General features: G+C 42.0%; 1 pseudogene; it reads right to left on the bottom strand.

Moving 5' to 3' along the window:
* Positions 1–269: 269 nt before the first annotated feature.
* Positions 270–740, bottom strand: LOC147455754 (uncharacterized; annotated as a pseudogene).
* Between the last annotated feature and the right edge of the window lie 13,692 nt (positions 741–14,432).

Raw genomic sequence — 14,432 nt, 5'->3', positions numbered from 1 at the left:
GGTACATTTTGATTCCTATTAGACGGATATTTGAAGCATGACATTGGTGAAATTGCACAATATAAATGCCCCGCCGCATTCCATCTCAAGAGGTGCTTGGCATGCTTTCAAACAGAGCAGTGCTCTCCATTCGGAGTGGGGCTTACCTTTGAAATCAAGCATGGAAATGAAGAAATCAAGGGTATTTTTGTTCTCATTTTACAATGAGTGAAAATGCCTACATGTTCAAGTAGTAAATAAAGAAAGTACCTTGGCACAAGATGGATTTCTTATGTTTCTTCGTCGTCGGTGGTAATGCCGTCCGCAAAGTCGATGTGGAAAATAGTTTTTTGCTTAGGTGTGACTTGAGCTCCTCCATCCTGAACAACTACTGCAGATAATGTTTCTTCTCATGCTTGGAAGGGAGCTCATGTACTACCGAGTCTTTAGTGAGTACAATGACCACATGAGCGTCTCATTTGTCATTAAGGAATTTTCTTTAGCTGGACTTGGAAGTTCTCTACTCTAATCCATGATCTTTTCTTTATGAACTTTTCAAATCTAGAAATCACATCCTTGAAAACTTGTAGCTTAATTGTAGTGAAACCCTTTTCATCGACCAAGTTTGCACGCACAATTGAGGTAGCTACACTTGTAGATTGGTAGTAGGTCCCATACCTGCTGAGAATATATCCAGCTTCAAAGATAGCACCAAACTTTATCAATTTTTCAAAGTTAGCAACATCCATTGCTTTCACCATAAGGCTTTCAACATCAACTTACATTAAATAGGGAAAAGTGAATGAAGTCTTTGTACGTGGTTGAATATGTGGCCAAGGTGAATGCCGATTATTTTTTATCATCACCTAGGTACGTCTTTGTTTCCTTTTTTTTTAATCAAGAAGGAAGATTTTCTTTTCTTGGAAAATCCAAGAGTTGCACATTTGTACATACCTGTGAGGAGCTCGACCCCACCTTGAATGTACGAAGCTTTGGTAATACCTACATTCACAAGAATTTCAGTTTTGTCCTTTATTTTATATTTTATTATGCAAAATCAATGGAATGTACATTTACGTATGCACAAAATTAAAGTTGCATTCCATTCTAAGTACATGAGGAAATGTAGTAATTCTAAAGTCATTTGTAAACGTTGCTCTTTGTCATGAGCTTGCAAGTCAATACATCAATATCTCAATTATAGTTTCTCGTATACAAAATGTAGTTGCTCTCTCAACTTAGCGTACACATTCCTCAATAGCCATTCTAGCAAACTTCAATAGATAATCTCATTGAACACATTGATGGCAAGAGGAAGAGAACGAGAAAGAGGAAGACACTCAAGTTGCCAAATTCCTAATTTGAGCATTTCATACATAACTTTGCAAACCATTTTGGAGAAATGGACATTGAAAACATGTAGTTGGCAATGGATTCAAAAGAATCTGGTAAACAACAAGCATGCAATTATTCACACATGTTAATGCAGCAACATCTATTGTTGGAGACTGTGATTTCACGGCCAATGCATGGTTGAGTTGTAGTTGCATTTCCCATGACAAGAAAATCTTGTGGGTCAGCATTTTCCTCTATACAAAGAGGAAAATGGCCGATGTTCACTACATTTGACCGACATGGGGAACCTTCTTATACATGTGTTTCACAATTGGTGAGCACGAAGAAGACATGCATTACTTTTTTGTATCTATGTACGAAGGGGAGAAGGCCAATGTTCACTACATTTGTCCAACATGGGGAGTCTTCATATATATGCATTTCTCAATTATTGAACATCCAAGAAGACATGCACTACTTTTTTGTACCTTTGAAGGTTGGAAATCTAGTAGCTCGTTCATGAAATACAAGGGATTATGTGAGTTTTACTGGCAATACTGTATATACTCCTCTTTTGTCTAGTAATCAAGGATCTTCCAAACTATCAACTTAATGAAAATTTAGTTACCCACCTTCTCTCTCAAACATTTGGATTATTACCTCAAAGTTATCACCTTGTAGCTTAAACATCCCTCGCTATCGACGAATGTGATGCCCCAACTTAGTAGGAGGTCTAAGAGCGTAATGGTCCAAACACATGTAGGCAAGCCACCATCCGGTGTTGTCATGCGTGCATGTCTCTATGTGCCATGTGGACATGCTTCATCAATTTCTAGAGCCAATTTCCTAATCTTGGAATCCTCTTGCATAAATGGCTTATACAAGCCGTTTGACAGATGTTATTATACTACGGTGGGCATCTGGCATAATGGGTACATAGTTTTAGGTTTGAGGAATCCAAAGAGCCATTCTCTAAATCAATCAGATTCTTGAGCGGACAAATGTATGACAGTTTCACCCAAAAACTTAACAAAAATGAAGTTTATTAAGAATCAGTTTTATGAAAAAGAAATTACTTTGTCATCCAGTTTGTCCCTACCCAGACCTTGAGGGATTTTTAAGCTGCAAATATTTCCTATTAAGGGAGCTAAAAGATATCGCTTTTCTCAAATTACAACCAATGCCAGAGATCTGCTAGCATCTTTGAGTCAGAGAAACCCTAGCATTTTGAGATCGGATCAGCCCAAGCGTTTTGTGTCCCACCAGCTGGCGATTGCAAATTTTAGCCCTAGTGCTTGCTACAGTAGCAAATCAACCCTAGCGTTTCCAAATTTTGTGTCCCACCAGCTAGCGATTGCATATTTTAGCCCTAGTGCTTGCTGCAATAGCAAATCAACCCTAGTGTTTCCAATTTTTAGCTCTTTTCTCTCTAGAACTAAGTCAGATCTACAATCATGTCAGGTGCAACAGAAGTGTTTATGGATTTAGCTCGAATCTAGTACTCCACACAAACACAAGGTTACTTTACTTCACTTGAAAAGAGAATTTGAAAAAAAAATTCCCGAGAAAATATCCTTCTATTAGTTAATAAAAACTTCCGATAGGGCTACAAACCACCTCTACTAGAGAGGGCTACATCAGAAGCATGGGGAGACTCTCCCAGTGAGTGAACAGAATATGTACAATGATGCTAAATCACAAAATGGGAGCAGGAAAGAGAAACACAAATGGCTGGTACTGCCATCTGGGCGCACCCTAGACCATGGTGAAGAAATGCCATGGGCGCCAGAGGGAAAGCCTCTATACGCTCCCACATGTGGTTGGAGATGCCTTGAAGTCTATTGAGCTGATCCCTAAGAGTATGAATCAGCTCTAGCCAAAAGTCACAAACAACATCCGTCGGTGGGACAAGGTGGGCCTCAAAGATGTAGAAGCAGTGGGCCCACCAAATGAACCATAGTGTCAGGCCACAAACGATCTCCCAACACACCTCTCTCTCATTGCACAACTCTTGGGGGGTAAGCTCTATGGAAGGCTGAACTGTAGGTTGACCCCCCTGGATCACTATCATCCTACTAGTGGAGGATAGCTCAAACTGGAGCACAAGGCCCGTAAGGGTGAACTTGGGAGCAGCACCCCAAGTGTATTGTTGTGCTATGGAAAGATCTAGCCTCAGTCAAAGAACCCTAAGCCAAATCTATTGTGCCATGGGGCAGCCCCACAGAGACTCTCCAAAGGATGGTCACAAGCTGCACATGCTGCCAAACATCCATTATGTACTAGCCAGCTTCCCATTGTTGTAGCTATGTGTGCAACTAGCCGCTGGGACAGAGTGACTCTTATTAGTTGTCTAGAGTTTCATAATCGCTCCCAAAAGCCTGACAAGAATTCAGTTGTGAGACCCTCCTCTTGCTGATGAAGTGTTGTAGTGGGACAAGCCTCTCTCCATGCCGTCCGCCGCCAGTATGTGTCGCCTCATTCGAACAGTGTACTGAAATAAGGGGATCCTAGGGTGATCGACTGAAGAGAAGGGGTCTCTCCAAAACCACTCTCCACGGTCCCACTACACTTGTGCAAGAGGGAAACTCTCCCAAGCCCATAGCCACCAGTGGCCTGCTGTCTCAAGATCTGCGAGGTCAAGATCTGTGACACAGGTCCTCCCACATGCCCACTACCCGTATCCTCTGAAAACATCATTTTGCAACCTGTGGAGCCTCTACAAAGACTTTGTGTAGGCGACCCTCAACTTGGATCTCAAATAACATGGGGGTACGGACTCCAAGTAGAAACGAACTGCAATGAGTACTTCCAATTGCATGAAGGCCCCCATCCATCTTGGTGTTGTTGTCTCTAGAGGGGTGATCCACTCAGCTGGTAAAGCCTCTAAAATGTCATGGAACATGCTCTACACCCCTCGTGCCTTGTAGCAGGATGCTTTGTGCCTCCTCTAAGAATCCTGAAAACTAAAGCCAGTCATTGAGAGTGTATGCTGGGCTCTCTACCATGGGACCCCAAGAAACATGGGGCCTATTACCAACCAGGTGGCCTCTCTGAGTGCTACCCATGGGGTTCCAAACAAGGAGTTGTCTCAAACGCTCCTCCGTGCAAGTGGGTTGCTGTTGCTCCAGGCCACTCCGCAACTGCTCTCAAGATCAAAGCAGGCTCGTAGCAAATCAATCCTTGATCCTCCTTCTTGAACAAGCTTTGTACATCTCTATAAAGATCCACCTAATGAAAGGGTTCCAAGGGCCTCTTGCATGAGGGACTTGAGCTTGAAGCCGCTCAAGGAACAACTCCTTCCAGGGTTCCTCCCCTGGAAGCAGTCCTTTGACAACAAACTTCCCAAGAAGGGATTTTCTCTATTGTGCTAGGTCGATGATCCCCAGCCCCCCCTAAGAACATAGTAAGGTGATGACCTTCCATGCTACTTTGGCCCAGGCTAATTGGGTGTCGCACACTGACCAAAGAAATTTCCTAATCATCCTCTCTAGCTGGTTGATACAAGAGCTCAAAAAGATCCAATAAGACATGATGTAACACATAGTAGCCAACACCACTTGGTTGGCCACTATAAATTTGTGTGCCAAAGAGAACCGTGTCGAACTCCAACGCAGCAACTTCCTCCTAATGGAGAGGAGGAGGGAAGCAGTCTGGTGCTTAGGGGACAAGTCTAGGCCAACAACCTCACAACCCAAGTAACAAACTGCAATCCCTGGGGGAATCCATCTAAAACTCTCATCTGGTGATCAATCAAGCATAGGAGCACTGCCAGCCCAAAAAGCTATTGCCTTTCTCTAGTTGATCAGTGCTCCTAATGCACAATAGAACACCTCAAGAGCATGCTCACACCTATGCAGATTGATCTCCTGGCCCTCCAAGTCCAAGCTGAGTCGTCGGAAAACTCAGTGTTAGGAAGATCGTTTGCCCTAATAGGGAGCTCAACACCTCGCAAGCCAACCTACTGAGAAGTCAAAAATCTAAACATCACCACAGCATAGAATAGACTCAGTGTTAGGAAGATCGTTTGCCCTAATAGGGAGCTCAACACCTCGCAAGCCAACCTACTGAGAAGTCAAAAATCTAAACATCACCACAGCATAGAATAAAAAGAGGAAGGGGCCTAGAAGGAAAACCTGTCTGACCAAATACGTGAGCAAGAAGCATTCCCCTCTTCTCCCCGCCAAGAGCACTTGACTATTTGCATGCTTGTAAGAGAGATGACATACCTCTGAACCAAGAATCTGAGAAGCCCATCCTACGTAGAGTGCCCTCCAGGAAGTCCCAATCAACTCTATCATAGGCCTTCTCAAAACTGAGGAGGAGTATCACCAGATCCTCTACTCGAAGACACGTGAGGGAAAATGCCTCCCAAAAAGTGAATATGTTTTCAAGGATACTACTGTCCTTGACAAAATCTGTTTGGGTTCCATGTACAATGCTCTCTAGTAGTTGCTAAATCCTCAAGCTCACCGCATTCGCTAGAATTTTGTAGGATGAGTTGAGGATGGTAATGGGTCGCCACTGTCAAATCTCATCCAAGGAACCTCCCTCCTTGGGAATCAGGTAGATCAAGCCCTCACTCATGCTGTTAGGCATCTCGCCATAGTGTGCACAACATACTGGTGTGAAATCAGCCAACGGGGACCATGGGAGTCTCCCCTTGGATGCACAAGAAGGAGAAAAGCTTGGCATGGAATCAAGAGAGGAGGAGCCCGTTGGGAGCATGCCGAGCGTAGAAGCTTGGCTCGTTTCTGCACTGCCGACTACCAAGCTCTCTACAAAGCATCATGGGCAAGAAAGGATGCTACAGGACAGCGGCCATCGTCGTTGGTCTCCAGATTTTATACCTTGAGCAAAAAAGGCACCCTAATTTGGGCACCCCCCCTAGTTAAGAGCATTAGCCCAGGGTAGAGTTCCAAAAGTGGATAAATTTTCATTATGGGTACGCCTTCATCAAATGATATTGCTTCCACCTGCATGCACGGATATCCAAGGGATAGAGCAGGTACCCTCGACTATGTTGTCTTCATGGATATTTTGACAAGACTTCAGGTACTCATGTTTAAGTTTCCACTTCAATTGTGTAATGGTTATGCAATCATTTGAATTTTGTTGAGGTTTGTCAATTCCAACTTAGGCATTGATTGTCGCCGAAGGGGTTGGTTAGGATTTATCGAAACATGGCTTGGTTGCCTTTACAACAAGTTTGTTACTCAGCTTGGTCAATTTTATTTCTTTGCATGGATTGGCACGCATGATTGATTGTTCATTTGTAGAATTGCACAAACATATGGCTTATAAATATATGATATGTTGGCACATCATTTCAGACAAGCACGACTTGTGTTAAGCTATAGCAAGGCTTGGCAATATTACCAAATTTCAATTTTTCTTGTTTTTCTACATTTTAACTTTTAAGTTGGCAAAGACTGCCTATTGTACAAAGAAAACTACTTTGAAAACAATTATGAGAAGCAAGGCTTCTAACCCGTGCCAAGGTCCTGCCATTGAATTCAACTAACTGGCATTGGCACACAATTCTAGACATTCAACAATGTGAGGATATAAGCTTATAATTTACGTATGACAATGGCAAATTGTGATGTATCCATGCCCAATTATGCATGACACTTCAGCTGAATCTGTAGGCCCGTCAATGTTGCCAAGTGCTTATACCTCTGCGTGCATGGCATGCCCATGAGATTGACATTTTTCCATCTCATTACTATTTACGCTTTCGCTATAACACTAACTACTCTGTTAAGGACAAGCTAAGTGACTGATGTCTTAAATTATATATTTTTTTTATGTTTATTTACACGCAAAGTTCCATACATAAGTCAATAGGAAACTTGTCATACTTAAGTCACCATGGTAAAGTCATGACCACATCCAAGGTAGGTGGGTCAAGAAGGGACTTATGTTACCTCTCTTTACAAGGGAGTTGTACAAGCACACTATTGTACGCTTATAGGATAAACTATGACACAGACATGGTCTGCAAGGGACATACAGCACATTAGAATAAGGGGTCTCCCTCATCCCATCATTCTCTCTCTCTCTCTCTCTCTCTCTCTCTCTCTCTCTCTCTCTCTCTCTCTCTCTCTCTCTCTCTCTCTCTCTCTCTCTCTCTCTCTCTCTCTCTCTCTCTCTCTCTAGCACGAGCCTCCCATCTTTGTTGTGAACGAGATAGAGTCTCCCTCGTGCCACTATTTCAGCAACCCGCTACATTGTCCAAGGTATGTCTGCAGAACCAGATAAGCTAAGTAGTAACTCAAAGTTTTTGACACCGCGGCGACCCCGCCCGAGCTTTGCCACCGTCCTTGCGGCACCGAGCAAAGCGGATTGCATCGGGCAACTCCAGGAAACCCTTGACAGGGTGATGGAAGAAAACCGTGACCTCAAAGCACGTCTCAGTGTGCTTGAGGGGCGTTTCGACACCATGGTTGGGCTCGCCACTAGCAAAGTGAAGGAAGTTGAGGCCAAGGTTACCCAAGCTCACACAGTGGCATTGACCAAGGTTGAAACCTGTGTGAAGGCAGAGCTCCGAGAACGACACCTTAAAGAATCAAACACACTCAAGGTTCGCATTGGGGGCCTACCCCAAGCATGGGACAAGTGTGAAGACGATTTCTCTGAACGCATCAACTTCCTCAACGAAACCCTCAAGCCAATCCATGTGGACTACGACATGATCGAAAGCATCACCAACAAGCTCAACCACAAAAATACACCAAGCGGACATACCATCCTCGAGTTTGAGAACAAAGAAGGACGACTCCGTCTACTCCAACAATCGCGCCTCCTCAAAGGCACCAGCTTTTGGATTGCCGAGGAGCTCACCACGACACAACTAAAACACAAAGGTAGCGAACTCAAAAAAGTACACGCAGCAAGAGCCCAAGGGAAGTGGGCGGTATATCGCGGAGGAAAGGCTCTCATACAGGAGTTTTGGTCTCCCAAGCCTCCTATCACACCGCCGGATACCACCCCCTAGCCCCATAGTTCCCATTTACCCTACTTTATTTTGTATTGCATCCTAAGGTTGTCCCACCTATCCACTAGATCTTACCCTAGACCTACCGACCCCTTTTTTTTGGTCGCGCGCACATGCTAATGTAACAACCATTACCCTCTCCTTGATGAGAGGAGATACCCTTTGTATGCATGTTTTGGTCCCATGGGTCATATTTGACCTCCGAGGACGATAATGACATCTCTCTCTCTCTCTCTCTCTCTCTCTCTCTCTCTCTCTCTCTCTCTCTCTCTCTCTCTCTCTCTCTCCAACTTCTATGCGGGAAAGGTGAAACTAGGCATGACTTTATTAAAATCTTTCTATGTCAATACGGTAACAGGAAGGACTAAGAGACAACACAAAGGGTTAAGATCCATCTATTGCCACCTATTTTGGAATGGCTAAGAGCCATTTGTTTGTAATCCATCAGTGATTGCTTTCAAGATCGAACAATTATATTCAGTTGAGTACCCATCGATTCTAATGGACAAGGAAGAGTCTTGCCATTAGCAATTTTTTGGGCATTATTTTAACACTACACGCTTTAAGTGTGAACATCAAGTTGAGTTTTTTAACTCTAAACTCATAAGGACTTATCTCTACCAAGGTGTACAGATGGTGCCAGCATTTCAGACAGCACGATTGTTCACAAAAACCCAAGATTATAGATTTTTAGGTTTGAAAAAGATCTAGTTGTGAATATGATTCCAACTTAAGTGGATTTCCTATTTTATCTATAGCACTAACAGTGTCTATCTGCATACAATTTTGGGATAAGACCCAACTCGTGATTACAAAATCACTTATTAAGTGTTGATAGTCAATTCTTGGAACATTCGCACTTGCTCTTTTAAGGAAAGAAGTCCACCAACTTCCAAAGGGTAGTGGAAAATTTTAAGCTTCCGAAGTCATACGGACAAACTCAAGGGGGGTCACAGACACAGGCCAAGGGTCGGGTGTTAGTTGAGCATTTTTCTCTGTAAAGTTTAACCAAGGGGTTTGGATTGCAAAGGCAACACCCAGGGTTATATGTGTCATACTACTTGAATTTCATTGATCTTCAATTAGTGTTGCTAGGCCTTTGCAGGCGGGAAATTTGGGCAGGTGCATTTGCCTACATATAACTGAACACTATGTTCAACCTCTAGTTACACATCTGATTTGGTTTTGTTTCTTTTTTTAATATGTTCGTTATTTTCCAAGTAGGATGTGTAAACTTCTATGTTTTCATCCATTTTTGCTCTTAAGAGAGATGACAAGGTCATGTAAGAGCCAAGAAATTTGGGATGTAGTGTCCAAAATAATTTTTTGCAATACGCAATTATGGACCCGCTTGTAGGTTCTGATTTGGTGCATGTTGTCACGTAGGATACAACATGGTCTAGGAACTCAAGGAGTTTGGTTTAGCCAGTGTGGAGTAAGGATAATGAGGGTTCCCTCTCACTCACGTCGCGGAGTGTTTCCAGTTACCTCCACACACAAGTACATCACGTACTTGAAGGATGTTCTTTTTTCAAACATCTTTACATGAGACATATTCCACATGTGGAGAATATGAGTCTTTGGGACTGTCATTGGCACCTATCATATCAATTATGTGTCACGTGAAGTCCCTAGGTGCTTGTCCAATCCATTTTCTAGACCATTTTCAGCATGCTGTATTGGAAACAATTTCACTGGCCAAAAATTGTCGGATACTCAGAATGACTTGTTAAGGTACAAGTGTTGCTAAACAAGATTAACAGATGGTTGTTTATGCATATAGCAAGTCTATGAGTTGTTACTGAAAAGTTTTCATTGTTTACCTAGAAGTGATTAATGTTTCACCTTCTATTATGGTTCAAACATTTTAGCAAGGCTTACAAATGATTGCAGCAGAAAGTATTTAGTTTCTTTTTAGAACTATTTACACTCCTCTTTAATGTGTGCTAGGAGCATTTTCCATAAGTATTGGTAAGTATGATCATGGATATGAAGGTTTGGATCTCTTTTTGCTAAATGCATGCACACTAGGTGTTATGGGCCCTAGTATTTAGCAAAGGCTGATTTGGAACAACATGCATATTCATCACATTAGTTGCTTATGAAGAATTTTGCACTCTATGTGTAGTATCTATATGAGATTAATTTGGATCTACCAATCACCAATAGAGGTCATGGATCGGTTTTGATGCTTGTGGATCTTTCAAGTTAACCAAGATGGTTATGCATGTCATTGCTGATTCCTTAGCAATATTGTATGACATTGTGATCCCGGTTTATTAGCCATTTGGAAGACTGTCTATAAATTGTGGGGAGACACATCTCAATACTGTCAGTATCCAAGGGGATAGTAAAATTAAAAGTGTAATCTCGTGCTAAAGGATATGTGAAGTGTGTGCTTTAGCACGAAGCAATCCAATTAGAAAGCATTTATTGCTCTAGTTGGAGTTTGCTCACCATAAGTTAAAGCATGTTTGCAACTAGGTTTAGCCCCTTCATGTTTAAGTTAGGTTCTCAACCTTGAACACTAGTTTTTGTGCGGTTGTTAATGATGGAAATTGAGAGCAAGTCAAAGACTTATATTTTGTTGATAAATGAGGTACTCTTTTGGGTACATCTTTGTTGTGATAAATCACTTAGTATGCTCGTATGTGTTCTAAGTGGAGTCCACACACTATATTGGATAGGAGCCAGTAACACATGACGGTTACAAATAGACAACAATGTGGAAAATCAAGATGTTATCCTTGGTTTCATTTAACTCCTATTGAACCGGTAACACACTATGTTGGATAGGAGCCGGTAACACATGACGGTTACAAATAGACAACAATGGGGAAAATCAAGATGTTACTCTTGGTTTCATTTAACTCTTATTGAACAGTGTTTTGGTCAAGCGAACAACTGGACTGTGAAGGATGCCACAGTGGAAAACATTAGTGTATCACCACTCTTGTTTTCAAGGACAAAAACGCTTCTCCAAGGGGGGAGTAATGTCAGGATAAGGATCCTAAGGAGCAAGGCTCGACCTACGGGGCCAAGGACATGAGCCAGGGGATCGAACTGGACCAGTGTGGATTGGGGATCCATATTATGGCTAGAGCTAGGAGCTGGCCTATATATAGGGTGGGTGATGGATTTAGCGTCTCAATCTCCTAGGTCTTATAATGCTGACTGTTGCGAATGGAAACTCTTTCACACTTCTTGATGCATTTTATGTACCTGGGATCAGAAGAACCTTTTGTCTCTATCTGCACTTGCTTGAATTTTTTTTGTTGTCAAATTTGTGGATTACATATGTACAGTTCATGATCTCAATTTTGGTGATGGAATTGTTGCATCTGGCATTTTGTGCCATGGGCTATATAAGCTCATTTTGGATGACAATTGTGGGTAGAATTTTGCAAATACAATTGTGGATTAAAGGCTCTTTTAGATGCAAAAACTTTGGCATGCACATTTTGGGCATCTGAATTTTTCCAATTTGCTCTGTTTGCAAAAAATTATATGGTTTTTTCTTTGCCACCTCTTGAAGCACGTGTGAAGCATGTTTGTGAAGGCTATATTTTGGGTAAGATGCAATGTTCAAAGTCTCCAAAGGACGGTTCAATTTGCACATAGTGATGTTTGCAACTTGTGCATAGTTATGTTTGTGTGTCCATGCAAACTCCGTCCTTGGGCAATTACCTGTACTTCGTGACGTTCATTGATGATCACTCTAGGCATAAATGGGTATATCTACTGAAATCCAAGTCTGAAGTTTATGTGCTTCAAAAACTTTATGGCTATGGCTAAAAATGTTTCAAAATGTACTATGGTCACTTTGTTCCGATCGAGGGGTGGAGTATATGTCTCATGAGTTTAATGCATTTTTGGCTAGTCATGGGATAAAACACCAATGTACAGTGTCATATACACCACAACAAAATGGTGTTGCTGAGAAGAAAAATGGGTCGCTTATGGAAATGGCAAGATGTATGGTCAAAAGTCAAGCTTTGCCACATTTTTTTGTCTTGAGGCTATCATGTGTGCCACTTATGTATTTAACATGTGTCCTATGAAAGCTTTGCAGTCTATGACTCGATATGAAGCATGGCAAGATAGAAAGCCGTCTATTGATCACATGCACATTTTTGGTTGTTTAACTTATGCTTTGGTGCCACAAACGCACCACTGAAAACTCCTTGATAAGGCTATCAAATGCATTTTTGTTGGTTACAGTACTGAGAGCAAAGGTTACAGGTTATACCATCCAAAAAAAAAAAATTACTTTGAAGATAAAGTAGTGATGAAATGAAGCGGAAATCCTCTCCTCATTGTTGGTTTGCTAAATGCTAATTCTTGAACTTGAGAAAACCAATCATTAGGAAGTGAATGGGGTATAGGAGAGCCTCTCTATTTGGTAGTTTAAGGGAATGCTTAAAGCTTAAGCCAAGTTTGACCAAGCCTAAAAGAGAGGGCAAAAAGGCCTATGCTAGATTTTAAAAAAATCCATTTCCATATTTTGAATTTGAAAATAGTCTATTTAGTAACCCAAAAGAGAGGTAGGTAAATGCATTTTAAAATGTCCTTTTCTGACCCCTCTTCTCTCTATAACATATAAAACACTCTCTCACTTAGAACTCATTAAAGGAGGCACTTTTCAGCCCCCTGCCAAAAAAACATATTTTCCACATTCTCTCACTGTATTCTCTCTCTAAAACATGAGCCAACTCTCTCTCTTTCTTTTTTCCCATTTTTCTCTTGTCACTTCCTCTCCCAATCATTAAGGAACATTCTTGGTTGTCTCTTTCTGAAAAGTGCAGATCCTCCAAGGTTGCAGATTTTCCCTCTCTCCCACTCTCTCTTCCTTTATTGTCTTTCTGCCTCCCTCTCTCTCTCTCTCTCTCTCTCTCTCTCTCTCTCTCTCACACACACACACACACACACACACACACACACGCTTCTCCCACTCTAGCTCCAGCAGAGAGCAATGAAAAACTCCATTACCTCCGTGTACAGCAGCATTTCTCTCTCTACATTCATGATCAACAATTTGAATTCAAAGGAGATTTAGCTGCATTCCCCCCCTTTCTTTCCTCCACAACATAATCATTTTCTCATATCTCTAAGTACTCTCCACTTCTTTTCTCCATAGCCACCTTCACCTGCTTATAGCAGGCACCATTACACATTCTCACTAATTGGCTAGATTAACTAACACAAATGTCATTCAATCCCCTACCACTGCAAGACATAACTAACAAATCAAAATGATATCGATTAAACGTTGATTTAGAGCATGAATACGCTACTGTGTGACTTGGCACATTTAATCTCAATGATGGAGACCATCTATGAAACCATGGATGCAAGGCAATCAACTTATGGGTTGATGACCATATTTACCCTGGCGATCCAATGACCAATGCATCACCGCCTTTTTGTAATGTCACTAAGCTACTGTGTTTTATTGAAGATGGGTGTTAAGGCGGTTACGCCGCTAGCGGAAGCTAAATAGCGACAACTCAACCAACAACAGAATTTGTCAGACGAGGACGGAGCTTGACCCGCAGGCGCATGGAAACAACTAGGTGGGTGTCAGATCACCTACTCGACCTTCTAATGATAATCACTACTAAGGAAATCAAATCTAAGTTCTAAAATACGCAAGTGACTGAAATCCGTACTACGAATGAATGCTATACGAAACAGGATCAAGAATCATTGAATCGATCTCAAACTCAAGGGGAAGTCTATACACTAGGTAAGAACAATACCCTAAAGACTTGAACTGCAAAATCAACCTATAACCACTCCGTGCAGTAAACGCGTATGAAGACAAAAAATACAGGTGACCGAAACTTGACCCCGATGGTACTAATGCGTAGCTCTACTCGTTGTGGTTCTATAGAGATGCTGCACGCTCCATTCCGACATACGAGTTGGAAGAAAACTCACAACGAAGCTCGTAAGAACTTACCACACATAGAAGCCGATAGCGCGCACTCTTGGTATCTGTGCGTAGCTCTCGCCGTTGCTAACACAATGGCGGTGTCGCTTCTCTAATGGCGGCTCCGTAGCTCGCGTAGCAAGTAGATAAGACTCTCTCTCACACACTCTCTCTCAGACACAGTCACGG

The sequence above is a fragment of the Adiantum capillus-veneris genome, chromosome 6, assembly GCF_014529385.1.
Source record: "Adiantum capillus-veneris isolate H3 chromosome 6, ASM1452938v2, whole genome shotgun sequence".
In the NCBI taxonomy this organism is placed as follows: Eukaryota; Viridiplantae; Streptophyta; class Polypodiopsida; order Polypodiales; family Pteridaceae; genus Adiantum; species Adiantum capillus-veneris.
The sequence above is the reverse complement of the archived record's forward strand: the minus strand, read 5'-3'. Positions and strand labels throughout refer to the sequence as shown.